At 36.5% G+C, this 19,709-nt stretch overlaps 1 long non-coding RNA gene across 1 annotated transcript in view; it reads right to left on the reverse strand.

Moving 5' to 3' along the window:
• LOC105466174 (uncharacterized) overlaps positions 1–11,927 on the reverse strand; it is a 118,170-nt gene extending 106,243 nt beyond the window's left edge. Inside the window, exons 1-2 of the long non-coding RNA XR_011607778.1 lie at positions 11,739–11,927; positions 11,405–11,487 (exon numbers count right to left, since the gene is read on the reverse strand). This is a non-coding gene — a long non-coding RNA (uncharacterized lncRNA). The remainder of the gene's footprint in view (positions 1–11,404; positions 11,488–11,738) is intronic.
• Between the last annotated feature and the right edge of the window lie 7,782 nt (positions 11,928–19,709).

Raw genomic sequence — 19,709 nt, forward strand, 5'->3', positions numbered from 1 at the left:
CAGGGCCTCCTTCCTCTCAAGAAAAGGGAATCTCCTTGTTACCCAAGTCCATCAAGCCCACAATGGAGATGTGGCAAATAGTAAAAATTACATGCCCCTCATCATGAGTGTGGTTATGAAGAGACCTCCTGGAAGATGAGTCTCTTGTCTCTCAAGCAGCCTACAGTCTAGCTGATAAGACTGAAGCTAACATATGTGAGGTGAGAGAGAGAGAGAAAGAAGTAGAAGATAGTATATAACCAAGGGCTCAATCAGGAGCCAGTGTCATTCAGCATCCAAGGAAAGTGAGAACAAGGAGGCCAGAATCCTTAAGAAAGACTTTATGGAACAAGCAGATGTCAAGCTGACCCTGTGATTGGTCACAGTTAAGAGAACCAAAAAAGAAAAGCATGTCAGAAAAGAAAAAAATTAATGAGGATATGGATGCCAGTGGGAGTGAGCTGGTGCTGCCCATCCCCTCGCGGGACCAGGCAGAGGCTGGACTAATTGTTGCTGGGACTGCCAGCCCTGCGTTTGTGAAAATACATCATTGCTGAGATAAAAGCAAAGAGATTTAGCTTTCACAAAATAAAAACTTCCAGAAAAACTGAATGCATTCCCTTAGGGTAGAGCAAAGCATGGAGAATTTCAGCTCCAAAAGCAGAATCTTTGAGTTGGAGATAATAGGGGGAACAGAATTGGAAGCCAGGACGTAGCCCTAGGAGGGAGCTTGCCACTATGCACAGCAACTACACATTTTCCCCTTTTCTTTGTGTTAACATTACATCTGCGCTCACATTTATTTCCTTGGGGATGGGTATCTGTTTCTCATTAGAACCCCTATTTTATCTTACTTTTTGGTATCCTTTCTCAACTGTTAAATTTTATGCCAATTAATCTTATTAATAAAAGATCCCTAATTCAAGTAACACTTTTTTCTTGAGTTTGGATAGCTCAAGCTGACTAGGACTACAGTCAGATCAATCACTTCTGTGGGCATTCATGAAGAAATCATGAAAGGATATTGTCTGGGAACCCAGTTCATGGTACAGAGACCCTGATACTGTGATTTTCCAAAGATTCTTTTCAAGTGGGCCTTTGTGCTTCAACCTGCAATGCATTTAACACATAATTTTTAGCCTCACACACTGTCCTGTTCACAGGGTGCCAAATATCTGCTTGAAAGAAGAAAAATATCAACCCTAAATTGACATTTCCAAATACTCACATGTTTAGATATGTGAAAAGAAAACATTTGGGTTTTGGGGACTGTATTTATCCAAATGATTTGACAATTCATATTGTTCCATCTGAATGCTCTCAGGAAAATGTGGATTCTTATTATGTGTCCATAACTTATTGTTATTTTAGTATTACCACTACATTGAAAAATAGCAATTTGGTCTTGAAAATTAACATTAAATTTGTACAACAATCCAAGTTTTAAAAAGCTTTTTTTTTAAACAAACAAAGTACCTAATTTGCCTTCTCCCCCACTGAGTGGTAGAACTACTTTAATATCATTCATATATAAATAGTTTCTCATTTTGGGGGGAATAGTCAATTAGCAAGCTTAAATACCCAAGCACATACATAAAGGACACTATATTCACGCTTTTAATTCTGATAACCTTGACAGAGACCATGACGTCAACCTGGGACACCCCTCCTTTCTCCATTAAAAATAAATATTCTACTTTGATTTCAAAAGAAAAATGCAGCATCTCTCAATAAGCTTATGTAAGTAATTTAGTTTGGAAGGGTGGGAAGCTGTACTTATAAAGATTTTAACTAAATTGAGAATAGGCCCTGGATTCAAAGAGAAGAGTAAGGAAAAGAAAATAGGGAAAGCAGGACCATTTATTATCATTACCTTTTAGAAAACACCCAGCACTCTTGCAGCAAGATACAACAACACATCTGATGAGTGATCTCGTTTCTGCGTCATGATGTTTGCAAGGAGAAGAGTGTCCAGCATACAGATATCACTCTCAGAGAGTCTGGGGAATTGGTTTTCCTCTTTGGGAAACCATAGATCTTGTGGCTGTTTATCGTGACCTAACAGGACCTCCGTCTGAAGGAATGGCAGGCGCATTCTGACTCTAATCTCTGACATCAGCCTGGGCTGGCTGGTAATGTGTGTTTACACAGAACTGTCTGAAAGCTCTGGCATGTGACAAGTGTCACAGCCCTGCCTTCTTTGGGCAGCCTAATTAACTATTGCTACCTGATACAGTAGGGACGGGGCCCCATGCCAGGCCAGGGAAACCTAGATAGGGAAGGGAAGCAAGTGCTTCTGAGGCCAAGTCTGAAATCAAAGGAAGGCACATATGATTAAACAGATCTTCCAATGCTTATAATCGAAAACTCAATAAAATCACAAAGTCTTATAGGTTCTATTCCAGAGGGATGTTTAAAAACTAAAATGACAGCAGGAGGTAGCTAAAATGGATAGATTGAAATAAAAACTGCACATGGCCTAGGACTCAGGCTGCAAGAGAAACCAGGAGGAATCAGAGCAGAAGAGCATCCTCCTCGGATGAAGAGCACCCAGGAGACAGGAAGAGAGGTGGGGCCAGGAGATGGAGGGGAGTTTCCGGAACAAACTGTAAAAGTGCATGGAGGGGCCTGCCAATGGTGGCATTAAGGAAAGTGGCTGGAAAATCAATATGGAAAGGAAAAAATTTTTAAAGAAGTCTAGTGAAAAATGAAAAACAGCCTCATTAAAACATTTGGAAGTGATTATAAAAACCACCTTGAAATAATCAGTGTTAAACACAGCTTCAGAAAAATGTACTGAGATTTAACTTAGTTAACTCTTTCAGTCCTGCACTGATGTCAGCTCTCACAGGCACAACTTTATGCTAAATATACACTTCTTCTCACTGTACCGGTTTTAAATAGGAATCATTGATGCAAAGAGGAAGTGACTCAAACAAAATTCAAAGAGATATGAATTAAAGAAACCATGCAAATTACCTCTGATTTTTTTTCTTTAAATCATACAAACCAAAAAAGAACCCAAAACAACTCCATCATGATTGTACATAAAAGAAGCAGCTTAAAATAAAATGTTTGTAATCAACCAATGAAGAAACTATGATGTTAAATCAGGCTTTTATTTATGTATTTGTTAAATGACTCCATTTCCTTGGCCAGAAAAGAGGTCACAATGAAAATAAAGCTTGAGAAAAACAGCAACCAAGAACCAAGGCACGTGGCCATCCTGGCCCTTCCGCTACACCATGGTCCCCTGTCCAGGAGTCACCGGCTGCCCTAGGTCAGAACTTCAAGGAGCCTATGAACATTAGGAATCCTGGGCAGATTCTGTGTGTGTTTGCTTATGCTTTTTCTTTTCCTGGGCAAAAGGTTTGTTAACCTTCTTGCAGCTTTCCAAAAGGTGTTTATGACTCAAAGAAAGCTTAAAGGTTTGAAGTCACCTATTTGAATAAGTGACTACTTTCATAATGTGATGGTGGTAGGGGCCAGTAGCCCCAAGGACCACCCCCTAAGTATTCTATCACCTGTTCCTTTAATGCTAAAAAATGCCACAATTAGAACTGCATTGTTGTTAGCTCACAACTAAATCCTGTTAAAATGAAAATCCTCTACATATATATGTATATATATATGTATATACATATATGTGTGTGTATATATATGTATATGTGTACATAGACATCCTCCAATAAAAGAAATAGCAATTTATATCATCCTCCAATAAAAGAAATCAGGGCTTCTTGAATAGATGGCTGATTCTCTGGCTGGGACATAATGAGCCTGGGGGCATCTTGTAGTACCAGAAAATAAAGAATTGCTAAAGTAAATAACTAAATAAAATGACCCTGGGAGGTTAGGGGTGTGTCAAAGGGATATAGAAGTTATTTGAAATAGCTCCCAATGTTCTAAGCTGGAGCAATTTGAGCAAAAATAAATAAAGTAGAATTGGACCTAAATTATAAAATAAATAACCATGAATCCATACTGACATAAATAAATGGTTGGATAAATAAATGGGAGAGAAGTGATAAATCCCTCATGCAGAAGCATTCCAAATGCTATATCCTAGATGTAGAAGATATTCTTCCCTCAAATGGGGGGCAGAGGAGCTTCATTCCCTACTGCTTAAGTGTGAGCCAGGCTTACTGATTTCCTTCCAAAGAGTACAGCATGCAAAGAGGAGGATAAAAGAGTAACTTTACAATGGAGAAATCTGGCAAACACTACCTCAGCCAGGTGATTAAGGTGAGTATCAACAGTCATAAATCATGTCGATAAAATGGACCCTTGGTATGACATGATAAAAATGGCACTTTACTTCTGTGGTCTTCCTCCACCAAAATTTTCCATAACCCTAGTCGTGATAAAGACATCAGACAAATCCAAGTAGCGAGGCATCCTATAAAATGCCTAACCAGAATTATGAAAGCCATCAAAAACGAGCAAAGTATGAGAATCTGTCACCACAGGAGGACTCAAAGGAGACATGACTACTAAACTCCTAAATATCATGTGACATCCCTGTATGGAATCCTGCCACTGAAAAAGGACATTAGGTAAGAACAAAGGAAATAAGAATAAAGTATGGACTCTAGCTAATTGGGAAAAAAATGATCTAGAAGGATACCAACCAGTATTATGATACAAGTTGGGGAGAGCCGTGTTGGCCATAGACTTGAAGAAAGTGGACAGTGAGGCTGTGGGGTGGTTCAAAGGAATTCTAGCAGAATCCAAAATTCCTTATATTTTTTAAACAACACTGGTACCTTACGTGATGAGGGTGAATCTGGGTTACAGGCATATTATTATTATACTATATCTTAATTTTTCCATAAGTTTTAAATTTATCAAGAAAAATAGGCAAATGTGTTTGTTAAAAGCAGGAAGCAGATAACCCTTTGAGCTGCAAGCTGTCATCCCTGTACAATGGTTTTCCAGCTGAGTTCTGTAGTCCCATATTTCTTATCACTGCCTCAAGGACCAGAGCAAAGGTATAGAAGGCTGAGTGGGCAGGACTTTAGAAACTACTGTTGCTTCAACCAGGGCAATCTGCTCCCAACTGTTTTATAAACTGGGGTGACTATGTAATAAGGAAGGATTCTCCCTCTTAAAATGGATACTGCTGGTCGTGATTTTTTTTTTTTTTTCCTTAAGAACAGCATCCTCCAATTTTAGCAGGACATGTGGGCACTCAGAATACAATTCACATTGCCCATGCTTCCTTGCAGGTAAGTGTGGTCACCTGACCACCTAAGTTATAGAAAGTAGGATGTAAAGTATCCTTAAAGGAGGTGTCATTCTCTCTCCTGCCCTTTCCTGCTACCTTCTGACTGAAATATTGGATGCGATGCCTATAGCTTTCAGGTTTTGAGAGTACCTGGAACTATGAGTTGACCTTCGGAAAGTAAGGAACACATGGTGGAGCACCAAGATACAATATGAGAAAGAAATCAACCTGTGTCTTATTCATTTGGTGATTTAATTTTTTTCTGTTCCTTGCAGTCTAATCTAGTTGTAGCATGTCTAAAGAAATATCACTCATTTGGATGCATTAATTGGGACAGACCATGGGCCCAAGAAAGGATTTTCTCTAATATCATGGGTTAGGGTGTTGATGTATAAGGGAGGCTGGTTTGGGATATGAACTGTTTCTGAGACAGGAAAACCCTCATGCCTTAGCTTCCCAGACAGACACTATGGGTGAGAATGCTTTGGACAAATGGCTGTAGATTGTGTTTTGAAAGGGCAGTTACCTAAATGGTAGAGCCATATGAGCAGGAGCACGGATGACCATAGCTCTGCCTAACACAGAGCAAAAGAAATTCCCATTCACCCCTCACATCTGCAGTCTACCACCAGCCAAAAATGGCAGTGTGTGCAGATAGGTCTCTGCTGTGGTCTTCCATGGACACACAGTGCCGTGGCTTTGGTACTACAGTCTCCACCAGTGACACCATGTGGCGGCAACAGCAACAACAGCAGTGGAGGTCTTGGCTCCCAGGAAGTGCATTAGACTATTTTGGACTTTTTCTTCATGTGGTATCTTATATGTCATGAACTGAATATACACTTTTAGCATTGTTGGGCTTGTTATGGGAAGGAAAGGTCCAAGGAGAAAAGAGAGACATTTTCATGACACCACGATGGGACTTAGCATCATTTAATTTGAATATGAAAAGAGAGATGACCTTGTTTTGAACTCCTACGTGGTGAAGTGGGACATATTGGTTACATGTGTAAGATTTCATTTAACATAAGGTTTTGCTGCTAAAGTAAATTTGAAAAACCACTGCCTTATTGTGAATGAAGCTTGAGGACTTTACAGTAAATGTGTTAAAACTCCAGACTTCAAATCAGACACACAGGGTTTGAATCCCAGCTCCCCTGCCCCTTTTTATGTTCATGGACAACTAATGTAATCTTTCTGAAGCTCCATTGCGTCTTCCAGACAAAGGGGATAACTACATCTAGATTTCCTATTTGGGGAAGTAAGGAAGGCATTGTGTATAACGGATATCTGTGTGTGAAAGTAGTTAAGTTGAGTTAGCAATCAAATGACCAAAAGTGATGAACTATGAGTGGTACATAGAATAATGTCTCCCCAAAGATGTCTAGGTCTCAATCCCAGGAACCTGTGAATATGTCATCTCTCACAGCAAAAGGAACTCAGTTACCATAATGCAGGAACTGGATCTGCCTGAAAAGGGCTTGGGTCTTTCAGAACCACCAAGCAGTGAAGAGGTCCTGAGCCACTATACAGTTAGTATTTGTGGTTGGAATAATTATGCCACCATATGTGTGACATGACTGTGGCCCTTGAAAACGACAGACATGCACACCATAAACTAACACCAACATTATATTCCAAGAAAGGGACTCAGGAGCAATGACAGTTATTTGAGTCACAAGCACTCCTAAGAGAAGGCAGGAAGACATCATGGCATGAAGGGAAAGGAAATACTTTTGTAACTCAGTACCAGTGTGATCCTTGACATAACACACTATCCTGGAGCCTTAGTCTCAATGTATTTGAGGTGAAATTGAATAATATATGTGGCTATGAAGTTCCTACCCGACCTAACTTTTAAAGCCTCTAAGTGGTAAGAACTCCATTTGACTGTCAAAGAGCTCACTTTATTAACATTTCTTTCTTTATGGGTAAACATGTAAAAAGGTTTATAACCAAGTTACTTTCCTCTTGATGGGCTTTTTTGTATGTTTTCTTACTTTCTAAGAAAAGTGCTGTATTTTACCAAATTTTACTATTATAATTTCAAACATAAGCTATGATTCTCTAGACCCATTAGACCTGTTAAACTATTCCCTAAAATATCACAAAAAATATTTGCTCCCTTTTCTTATCTGCAGTTTCTTCCAACATTTTTTTCAATCTCCTCCAGCATTTTATTTGCCACCGCCAAGCTGATTCACAAGCCCTCTAAATTGTGAGGCACTGAGGTTTCTGACCAACAGACCAAAAACATGGGACTTTGGGTTATGTTGGAATGAAAAGGGGATAATTCCCCAGCCCTATTAAAACTACTAAGACAATATAGCCACCACAGAAACCAAATATTTAAATTCTAAAATATTGGGGGATAATAGAATCATTATTATTAAAGTGAAATCATTCAAGTCTCCTTTTGTTGGATATGTTGATTCATTCTTTCTAGTCCTGTGAATCAGACCTCCTAGAACAACCTGATTGGGGCAAGTTCAACACATTTCAGTTCAATTTTCTCCAATTCAAACACAACTTCCACAATGAGGTGAGCTTCTAACAATTCAAAGGAACAAACCATTAAATTAAAATTCCTAACTTGATTGTTTGAATCACACTGGGCTAAATTTACATCCTCCATAACACTGTGGGAATTCACTCTGTGGGAGATTTTTCTAGCTACATTTTTTTAAGCAAACATTTTCTTTTCTCTTCTTCTTTTTAAGGGTGAATTAGTTGTTGCTGTACCTTTAATGATAAGAGGAAAGAAATAAAACTGGGCTCCAGGAAAAAACAATGAGGCAATAATTTTGAAATTAAAATACAGCACATGATATATCAATATAATTGTCCTGCGTATGTGGAGATAACTCTGCTTTGATGGTGTTATTTCCTGAGCATGCAAAACCTAATAAAATCTGGAGGGCTGAATTGATGAGAAATTCAGGGTTAGAGATTATGAAAAACACACACTCAAATAGCCAAACAAAATTACTGAAAAACAATTGTAGTGTAGAATTATTTATCTAAGTAATGCAGGAGGATTTATAAAGATCTCTCAACATTAAAATAAATTACTTAAAACACTTTACTTCTTTGGCAAAGGAAAATGTGATTATGTAACTAGCTGTTTGACCTTGACCAAGTCAGTTGATGCTTCTGTGCCTCAGATTCCTTAATGTTTTCTTAATCATCCTTAAGAAAACTTTTAATTCTAAAATTTCTATGATTGTATGCTTATAGTGACAGGTTTTTTCCCCCTTATCTTATATCTATCTAATTTCTTCAAAATGAAATCATTATTAATGAAATAGAAAAGATTCAGCAGTGGCCAGCTCACCAATTGATAATATAAATGTCAAATTGCGACAGAATCAGCCATGAAAGCATCCAATGGTGATTGTAAGCATCCAAGCAACCATGAAGTATCCGAGGGAAAAAACCATCAGGATGCTAACCTTCCCTACATAAATGTAGTTTAACCACTTATTTGCTTGATGTGACGTTGAGTGTGTCATTGAACTGTTCTGAGTCTGTTTTCTTTTTCTGAAACATAAAATGGAGGTAATAACAGTATTTGCTGCACAGGATTGCTGGAGACTTAAATGAAACCCCAATGCCTGCCATACAATAAAAGCTCCATAAATATTTCCCATTACTACCATCATCATCATAAATATTACAGATAAACTCTCAGCTGTGATCACCATTTGGGGAATAAATTTGAAGGAACTGGACATTCCACTTTTAATGTGAACATTACAATTTAATGAAAGATAGGAAAAAATTTGGTAGGAGAAATTCTTCCATCCTTTCCTTATAAATAATAGAACATTCGCTCAAACAAATAAGAACTAATTGTCTTACAACAAAGCAGTACACTTTGACTGCATAGTCATAAAAAAGACATTTGTGAGCTATGTGATTCTGCTATGAAGAGAAAAGGTGGAGGAGAAAAAGGAAGAACAATTTTCTGTCTATGCCTTGGCATCTGTTCCCAGGCTTTGAATTATTTTCCCTACTAATTAACCCCTTCTACTTATAAACTCAGAAATCATACTTTATGAAAACTCCAAAGTTTTTTAAAAATTGTCTTGCATTTTTGGTAACCCCTACTTCTTTCTACCCCACTAATCCCTCTTCCTCATACACACCTGCAGGATTTCTCACAGCTCACTTAAGAGTCATGAAGGTACAGTCTTCTAGCTTCTTCTGTCAGAATTTGATATATTATGCCAAGGAATTTCTCTAGCCTCAAACTGCACTGGCAATTCCTAACCCCAAATTATTTGAGTGAGGCTAATTTGTTTATATGACATTAAATAACAGAGTTCATAACGTGGCTGTAAGTATTAAATAAAAAAGTAAAGTTTTAGTAAACAACTCAGGAGAGGAAGGTGCCCAGAGTGGAGTAAAGAGAAGAAGCCTAACAAGGTGGAGGGATGGAAGCCTTAGCAACAGAAGGGACAATGGTCAATAACTGAGAAATTGTCCCTGGACCATGAATGCTGTATGTTCTCACTGAAGATATTGATCATGCAGTAACACAATGTGAACTGCTGTATGTACCTGGTTCAATTCCACACCCATACCCAACTTTTGTACAAATCTCTTATAAATTTCACTTTGTATCACTGGTCCTTTGAAGGATAAGGTACCAAAGTGAATCTAGTGTTGGGAAGGCAAATTAGTGACAACAAGCCCAGAGACAGATACTGAAATTTAAAAAAAAAAAAGAAAAAAGAAAAAAGAAAAAAAACTAATTCTGTAGAAGAAAACAATTAGAGCCAGAAAAACCTAAGCCCTCAACCCAAGAATCTGGGGGGCCATTAGAAGGGATTCTTGAGTTTTACATCTATATATAGAATGAGAACTCAGGTGAATTTTATGTGAATGCCAAAGGACAGGGTACCCTAGTCGGCTGCTAGGTTGCAAAGGTGAAGTACTTGGCAAGTACTTGTATGCTTAAGTGCTCAATAAATATCAGCTATACTATTAGTGAAGATTTTGATTTTGGGTGATATTCTGGTTATTTAATATTTGTACCCAATATTTTCCCTCATAGTGCTTACCAACATTTGTAGCCACATATTTATTTTCATAGCCTAATTGATTATCCTTCTTTAATCTCGATGTAGCTTTTTAGAACATATACACTAGATCTCTTATACTGCTGCATACACATTGACAAACTTGTACTATTTAATTTTTCATTTTACCAAGCACAAAAACACACCATTTACCTATAATTGAATCAATCTGTAGCTTTCTTTACTTTGTCATTTCTTCCTGACTACACTCTGGTCACCCCTAGTAGATTCAGGAAATGTTCTAGTCTTAGAAAAAACAATCACAGGTTTCTACTCAAAAAAGAAAACTTCTACAAATATTGATAAAGTGGTATAAGATGGACTATATTAGATGGAAGGAGAAAGAAAAAGGAAAGAGATTTCATAATCAGAAACTTGCATCAACCTCTAAGTAACCCAGTTATTTATTGGTTAGGTTTCTTTACTGTAAGCAACAAAAACCAAATCTGGCTAACTTAGCCAAACACTAAAAATAAAAAGGGATAGAAAAATTGTAATCTGTTCGCACCTATAACTGAAAAATTCAGTAGGAATATCTTTGTCATCATTCTATCTAGAGGCTTATATGTTATCATTAGTGTTTGGTTTCTCCCCATCTTTTTGTTCTGTCTTCTTCCATGATGCTGTCATTATCTGGATCCATATAGTGATAAGAAAGTTGCCAGAAACTCTAGAACTGTATCAACTAAGGTTCAATTCTATTAGAAAAGAGAGAATGCATCTTCCTGGACACTCAAGCAAAAGCCCTAGAAAGGACTTTGATTGAACTTGATTGACCGGCTTTTGTCCTAACTCAACAAAGCACCATGGCTGAGAAAAATGAACCATGCTAATTAGCTTAAGCTTAAGTTACAGGCCAAATAATGGACTGAGAAAACGAGGAGGTTATTTCTTGAAAGAAAATTAAGAATCTGATGTCTGGAAAATAGTAAATAACAATAACAATAATATTAACATTTTGTTGGTCTTGTAGGTCAGGAAGTTATTCTATACACTTTATTTATACTAACTCATTTAATCTTCACATGCAGATACATATGATTATTATCTCATTTGGCAGATGAGGAAATCAAGGCTCAAAGTAGTTAAAAATAACATGACCAGAATTACTCACATAGTTCCTGACAGAGTTGAGATCTGAACCCAGGCAGTCTGGAGCCAGAATGTCTTTATAACCACTCTAATTCACTAAGTATACTATGTGTAGGAAGCAAAAAAATTAGTCAGTTAAAATTGTGTATTTTCACAGACTCTAGCTGTGTACTTATGATCACTGATTTACCGTTCAGGCCCTACAAGTAGTATTTGGCATATAAGAAACATTTATTGAATGAATGGGTTAATAAATGAGTGAAAGAATAAGTGATTGCAGTATGAAATCTACTGCAATATATCTCAGCTAACTTTAAACTTCAACTAAATTTTTAAACTCCTCGGGACAGTCATACCTTGTGAGCTTTCTGTATTCTATCCAAAGATGAACACAGTGTTAAGTACACAAGAGGTTCTTAAAAATGACTTCCCATTATTGAAGGCCTACCCTGCACAGTAAATCCTGCAGATTATCATAATTTAGGCTTTATAAAAGATGTCCTGTTTTACAGATAACAATAACTGATGCTGAGAAAGGTTAAGACATTCTCAAGGTCATATAACTAGTAATGAGAATGCTGGGATTAGAACTCTTGTCTATTTTACCATCATAGAAGCTTTTTCTGACTTCATTCTCCATGGTGCTTCTTCCCTCACCAAGAGCTCACACTATAAGAGGTATCTATAGTGACCAAGCGTTCCTATACATACGAGCTCTCATGAAGATACAGTTGTATGTATGAAAGTCCAAAAAAAGCTATATTAATATTTAAATTTAAAAAGCAAATTTTTGGAAACATGCACTAATGGGAGAAAGGTGTGTTTTCTTTTATCACAGTGATAGAAAAAGGAAAGAAAGAGGAATTTTTAGAGAATTAATTGTCAAAGAAACCAATTTGATACCATATTGGGAAGCTAAGCAGAAGGCTGTATCAAGTGACAAGTTCCAAAGACAAGTACCCTTTATTGCAAGTTATTTGACCTGCCTTAAGTCTCTTCAATTCAAATCTGGAATCTGTCAAGGGTGCTCAAATGTGTTCAGCCAGTCAACTGTAATAAAGACAATGAATGGGCTCCAGAACTTTCCGTTACTTAATTCATTGTGAAAAATCTTAAGGTTTTGTTTCTGTATTAGATTACTTGTCAGCTGAATCGAATGTTCAGAACTAATAATAAGGAATAAATCAGGAGAGAATGAATGCCTTTCTCCTCAAAGACCCCAATAATATAAAATTACTAAAGCTAGCTAAGTTGGAATATACTGAATAACTGAATATATTTATACATTGCAGATGGTGTGGAATGCTGCCAGTGATACCTTGGGGAAAACTTTAAGTCTGGTTTTCCTAGGGGCAGAGAGATAAAATAGCCAAAATAGAATCCCTTCAAACTTGAATCAAAAAGACGGAATGAAAATGTAAACTCATTTAAAAACTCGAAGGACTTATCTACCCTAATAAAAACCAAGGGAATAACTCAATACATTTGAAAAAAAAATACTGTTTCTTATCAAATCATCAGAGTAAAAAGGTCTTTGCAAAAATAAATAGACCTACAATGCCACCATACAGACTAAATAGCTGAGACTGTGTGTTCAAAGGCAAAGTGGAGTGGAGAAGAGATGAATCAATTTTTTTGTATAATTCACATAAACTCTTATCCTTTTAAAGGGACTGGAGGCTCAGAATTAACCAGACTGGCAATGTTGATTTAGCTCACAGAGCAATTTAGAATTTTATTTTTATTGGAACCAAAAGGACATTTAAAAAAATCTAGTCCTACTTACTCACAGTATAGCTCAGACAATCTAAGTTCAAAGGGATTAAGCTACCTGCCCAAGGTCACACCACTAGTTTAGCTGTAGAAGAAGAATACATATCTAGGATGCCTAACTCCTAGTCACCTGTTTTTTTACAACATACTATACTTGATTTGATATTTGTGTCTAATATATTTTCTCTGGGACAGCTTCATTCATGAAGACATATCTAAACATAAGAAACAGAATGTTAGGGACTGAATTTAGTCACGAAAGAAAACAAAACATCTGAACTTCCCCAAAATTGATCAAGGCATATTTAATCATCATTTCATCAAGATCTTCATTATACAACTGTGAAATTCACAGCATAGCTAAACTAAATATTTTACCTGATTTCATTTAGGAGTAATTTGGAACTACTGTTTCCCTAACATTAATCTTACTTGTCTGTATGATAATACAATAATTCTATTAATTTAGTAGGGCAAAACATTTTCTGAAGTATATGTGTGTGTGTGACACATATATATATTCTAAACATGTGTTTAGATGTATATATCATACACATATTTTAGATATATATATCTAAACATGTGTTAGATATATATATATATATATTCTAAACATGTGTTTATATAGTCATATATCCCCTTTGATGAGATAATATTTTGTGTCTGTTCTGATGATGACCTCATTGTTATTACAGGGCTTCTTGACATTTTTGGAGTATAATCATTAAACATGTTTAATTTCACAAAGATTATGCTCCAGTAAGAAAGGTATTTTATTCTTCCTTTCGTTAGTATAAAGCTTAAATATTTTTTTCATAAGTCTGACTCCCTGTCATCAGATAATCTATTTTAAATGAATTTTCCTTCTCTTGGTTCCAAAATGCAGATTAAGGCAGGAGCTCAAGAAAGATTGGTCCTTGGTTTTTAGACTGTCTTTTTCAAATAAGATGTAGATCTATCTTGCCACTCATAAGGGCCTTTAAGAACCAGGTCACTTGTCCTGTTCAGACTGAATGCTAGCACTATAGCTAATGAAAACTACCCTATGGTTTGAATTAGACCTAACAGTCCTCACTTCCTGCCTTAATTTGCAGTTACAGCTTTTTTCAGGATAGTGTTGTATATAGTAAGACCTCTGCAACTGTGTAAACAGGTTTTATTTGAAAGCTGGACACCCTAGGCACAATTGTTATTGATAAGAGGTAAAGGGATTATGGTTCAGATGCATTTTCAGTGTGAATGTGAAAAGTCTCATCAATCCCCTGAGATAGCCAGTGTTAATCTCTTGATATCATCTAGATTTTGCCATCTTTAACGATATTACATTTTGTTTTGGGGGGAGAGAAATTTACTTCTCCCTGATGAGTGAAGGGTCCAGAGTCAATAAAACACAGAATTACACAAACAGCCACATTCTCAAAGAAATTGCCAACTCCAGAGTTTGACTGTAATCTGAGTTTAAATAATAGCTTATTAGGAGGCAAAATACTTTGCATATGCAAAGGTTCATCTCTCTAAGAAGGTTAATGGAAAGAGGAAAAGTGAATCCAGACTGCACCCAGCATATTAAACACATCTTTTTATTTGAATTTTAATAATTCCAGCATATTCCTTGGATACAGAAACAGAGCCACTGAATTGTATTCTTAAACTCGACTGTAAAATCTACCACTTAGCGCTTCTATATTAGCAATGGTCTAAAAGGACATGGGAACTGTGGAGTGTTGAGTTCCACGTGAAACATACGGATTTCTTTACACCAAGACCTCCTATTGCACACTTAAGGTGTTACTGGGGTTTTCAGTGGAGCAATCAATAAATGACCGCTGTTTGATCTGACCGAAATTTGAAAGACTTGAGTAAAGTAAAAGCAGCAAGTTTTTGTTCACTTATTCATTCATTTATTCAACAAATATTGATCTGTACCGGGCCTTTTAAAGTTTCTAATCAGACAAGAAACTATGAGAAAATAATATTTAAAGAAATTCACTGGCTCGTCTTGTCAAACTCTCAAACGACTGGTTTGAAACCTTATGGAGGAGAAGGGACACAGAATCTGTAGAGAAATTGTTGAAAGTTGTAAACCTTCAAAAACAACATCACCAACAACAAAAAGACACCTAAATCCAGACAAACGCACAAATGTTTACATACCACTTCAAGGGTTTTCAAGTGTTTCTAAAATTTACCCAAGGACACATGCTTAAGAATCACTGCTCTAGATTAAAGACCTAAATAATTAACGAAAGGCTAATCAGTTAGCTGCCGATGGTATACACCAAGGCAGTGTCATACTTTTTCTATCTTCAGCATTCACTTTAACACTTTATTCATCAGTGTTACCGAATTGAATGTTGAGAACACTGAATTGAGAGATGAGAACACTGATTTGGGTCTCTCCTGTCTCTCTCTCTCTCTCTCTTGCTCTCTCTCTCTCTCTCTCACACACACACACACACACACCATTTGCAAAGTTCATTGCCATTCATCACTTTATTGTGGGGAAAAAAAGCACTTTCTCAAAAATTATAAATATTCAGCAGAAAAAGTAGAAGAGTGGTTCTCTTTTTTTGTATAGGCTAGATAAACACAAACTATTGCAATTCAAAAAGAATTTTAGAAGCCTTTAAAAATATTTTAAAGGCTAAGTTAAATAACAAATAGTACAATGTGTCTCCAGGGAGAGAAGAAAGAAAAAAAATTAACATAATTATACATTGATAAAATCACTGAGTCCCAGACATTTTGTCTGAAAGAGCAGATTATATTTCACCTGGAACCTTCACTGTCATTAATTTTCCCCAGCTCATTTCTGGTACTGCTTTCACCTTTATGGCTCTGGTCTTGGTCTAGACTCCAACCAATGACCTGGACGTGAAGGGATTCCTGGCTGCCAGATCATTGTTTCTGCAGCAGATCAATATCACAATGCTACAGTTCATGGAGCATTGGCCCAGCTGGTCTGTTCCAGATCTCAGAATGACAGCTTTGCTGATCTCTCTGAGCTCTAGCCTCATGTACTTTATAAAACTAGGGAATGGTATTTGGGGAACCCAGGAGTGACAGGTACATTCTGCATGTGATAACTCTCACCAGGAATAGTTTTCATGTTTAGCAGTCCCAAGGAAAGAAGAATTTTCCTCTAGTATATCAAATGATTCTGTATATAAATGAATTGGCATTGACAATTTTGATATTCATTAGGTAAATCAAATATATGAAGACAAACATCTTGAACATTATCATGTCGATGAAACATATAACTGATAATGTTATCAAATTATTATTTATTTTTAGGTGTAATAATGGTCACGTAATTTTTTTACTTAATTTTTTTCATTTTTAATTTGTATACATTCATAGTAGGTATATATACTTACAGGGTACATGAGATATTTTGATACAGGAATAAAATGCATAATAATCACATCATAATAAATGGGGTACCCATTACCTCAAGCATTTATCATTTATTTATGTTACAAATATTACAATTATACTCTTTTACTCGTTTTTAAATATACAATAAATTATTGTTGACCCTACTCACCTTGTTGTGCTATCAAATACTGGATCTTATTCATTCTCCCTAACTACATTTTTGTGCCCATTAACCATCCAAACACCTCCACCTCCTCTACCCTTCCCAGCCTCTGATAACCATCATTCCACTCTCTATCTCCATCAGTTCAATTGTTTTAATTTTTAACTCCCACAAATAAGTGAGAACAAGTGATATGGTTTGGCTGTGTCCCCACCCAAATCTGCTCTTGAATTGTAGCTCCCATAATTCCCATGTGTTGTGGGAGAAACCAGGTGGGAGATAATTGAATCATGGGGGCAGTTTCCCCCATACTGTTCTCATGGTAGTGAATAAGTCTCACAAGATCCCATGGTTTTATAAGGGAAAACCCCTTTTTCTTGGCTCTCATTTCTCTCTTGTCTGCCACCATGTAAGACGTACCTTTCTCCCTGTGCCATGATTGAGACCTCCCCAGCCACGTGGAACTGTGAGTCTGTTAAGCCTCTTTTTCTTTATAAATTACCCAGTCTCATGTATGTCTTTATCAGCAGCATGAAAACAGACTAATACAACAAGTGAACTCTGTCTTTCTGTGCCTGGCTTATTTCACTTAACATAATGTACTCCAGTTCCATCCATGTTGTTGCATATGACAAGATCTCATTCTTTATGGCTGAAAATGTACTATTTTCTTTAACCATTCATCTGTTGATGGGCACTTAGGTTGCTTCCAAATTGTGGTTGTTGTGAATAGTGCTGTGATAAACATGAGAGTGCAGATATCTCTTTGACACACTGATTTCATTTTCTTTGGATAAATACTCAATAGTGGAATTCCTGGATCATATGGTAGTCCATTTTTAGTTTTTTTGAGGAACCTCTAACCTGTTCTCCATACTGGCTGTACTAATTTACATTCCCACAACAGTGTACAGGGGTTTCCCTTTATCCATATCCTTGCCAACATTCATTATTGCCTGTTTTTTGGATAAAGGCTAGTTTTACTGGAGTGAGATATCTCATTGTAGCTTTGATTTGCTTTTTTTAAATCAGTGATGTTGAGCGCCTTTTCATATATTTGTTTGCCCTTTGTATGTCTGCTTTTGAGAAATGTCCATTCAGAACTGTCACTTATTTTTTAATCAAATTAGATTTTTTTCCTATTGAATTGTTTGAGCTCCTTATTTATTCTGGTTATTAACCCCTTGTCAGATGGACAGTTTGCAAATATTTTCTCCCATTGTGTAGGTTGACTCTTAATTTTGCTAATTGTTTCTTTGCTATGCAGAAGCTTTTTAACTTAATGTGATCTCGTTTGCCCATTTTTGCTTTGGTTGCCTATGCTTGTGGGATATTACTCAAGATATCTTTGCCCAGTCCAATGTCCTGGAGAGCTTTCTCAAAGTTTTCTTTCAATAGACTCATAGTTTGAGGTATTAGGTTTAAGTATTTAATCGATTTTGATTTGATTTTTGTATCTGCTGAGAGATAGCGGTCTAGTTTTATACTTCTCCATATGGATATCCAGTTTTCCCAGCACAATTTCTTATTAAAGAAATTGTCCTATCCCCATTATATGTTCTTGGCACAATTGTTGAAAATGAGTTCACTATAGATGTATGGATTTGTTTCTGGGTTGTTCATTCTGTTCCATTAATCTATGAATCCATTTTTATGCTAGCAGCATGCTGCTTTAGTTACTATAGCTCTATATATAATTTAAAGTCAGGAAATGTGATTCCTAAAGTTTTGCTCCTTTTGCTCAAGATGGCTTTGGCTATTCTGGATCTTTCGTGGTTTCATATAAATTTTAAAATTATTTTTTCTATTTCCATGAAGAATGTAATTGGTATTTATTTTGATAGGGTGCATTGAATCTGTAGATTGCTTTAAGTAGTATAGACATTTTAACAATATTGATTCTTCCATTCCATGAGCAAGGATATTTTTCTATATCTTTGTGTCCTCTTCAATTTGTTTCATCAATGTTTCATAGTTTTCATTGTAGAAAACTTTTACTTTTTTGATTAGGTTTATTTCTTGGTATCTTATTTTATTTTGCAGCTATTATAAATGAGATTATTTTCTTGATTTCTTTCTTGGATTGTTCAACGTTGGCATAGAACTGCTACTGATTTTTATGTGATGATTTTGTAACCTGCAACTTTACTAAATTTGTTTCTCAGTTTTAATAGTTTTTTAGTGGAGTCTTTAGGTGTTTCTAAATATACGATCATATCATCTGTAAACAAAGATAATTTTATGTCTTCCTTTTCAATTTGAATGCCCTTCATTTCTTTCTCTGGTCTGATTGCTCTAGTTAAGATGTATAGCACTGTTTTGAATAACAGTAGTAAAAGTCAGCATACTTGTGTGATCATGGCTCACTGCAGCCTCAACTTCCCTGGACTCAGATGAGCCTCCCACTTCAGCCTCCTGAAGCGAGAACTACATGCTTGTCACCAGGCCTGGCTAATTTTTTGTTTATTATTATACTTTAAGTTCTAGGGTACATGTGCACAATGTGCAAGTTTGTTACATATGTATACATGTGCCATGTTGGTGTGCTGCACCCATTAACTCATCATTTACATTAGGTATATCTCCTAATGCTATCCTTCCCCCCTCCTCCCTCCCCACAATAGGCCCCAGTGTGTGATGTTCCCCTTCCTGTGTCCAAGTGATCTCATTGTTCAATTCCCACCTATGAGTGAGAACATGCGATGTTTGGTTTTCTGTTCTTGCGATAGTTTGCTGAGAATGATGGTTTCCAGCTGCATCCATGTCCCTACAAAGGACACAAACTCATCCTTTTTTATGGCTGCATAGTATCCCATGGTGTACATGTGCCACATTTTCTTAATCCAGTCTGTCATTGATGGGCATTTGGGTTGATTCCAAGTCTTTGCTATTGTGAATAGTGCCACAATAAACATATATGTGCATGTGTCTTTATAGCAGCATGATTTATAATCCTTTGGGTATATCCCCAGTAATGGGATGGCTGGGTCAAATGGTATTTCTAGTTCTA

This window comes from Macaca nemestrina, chromosome 9 (assembly GCF_043159975.1).
Source record: "Macaca nemestrina isolate mMacNem1 chromosome 9, mMacNem.hap1, whole genome shotgun sequence".
In the NCBI taxonomy this organism is placed as follows: Eukaryota; Metazoa; Chordata; class Mammalia; order Primates; family Cercopithecidae; genus Macaca; species Macaca nemestrina.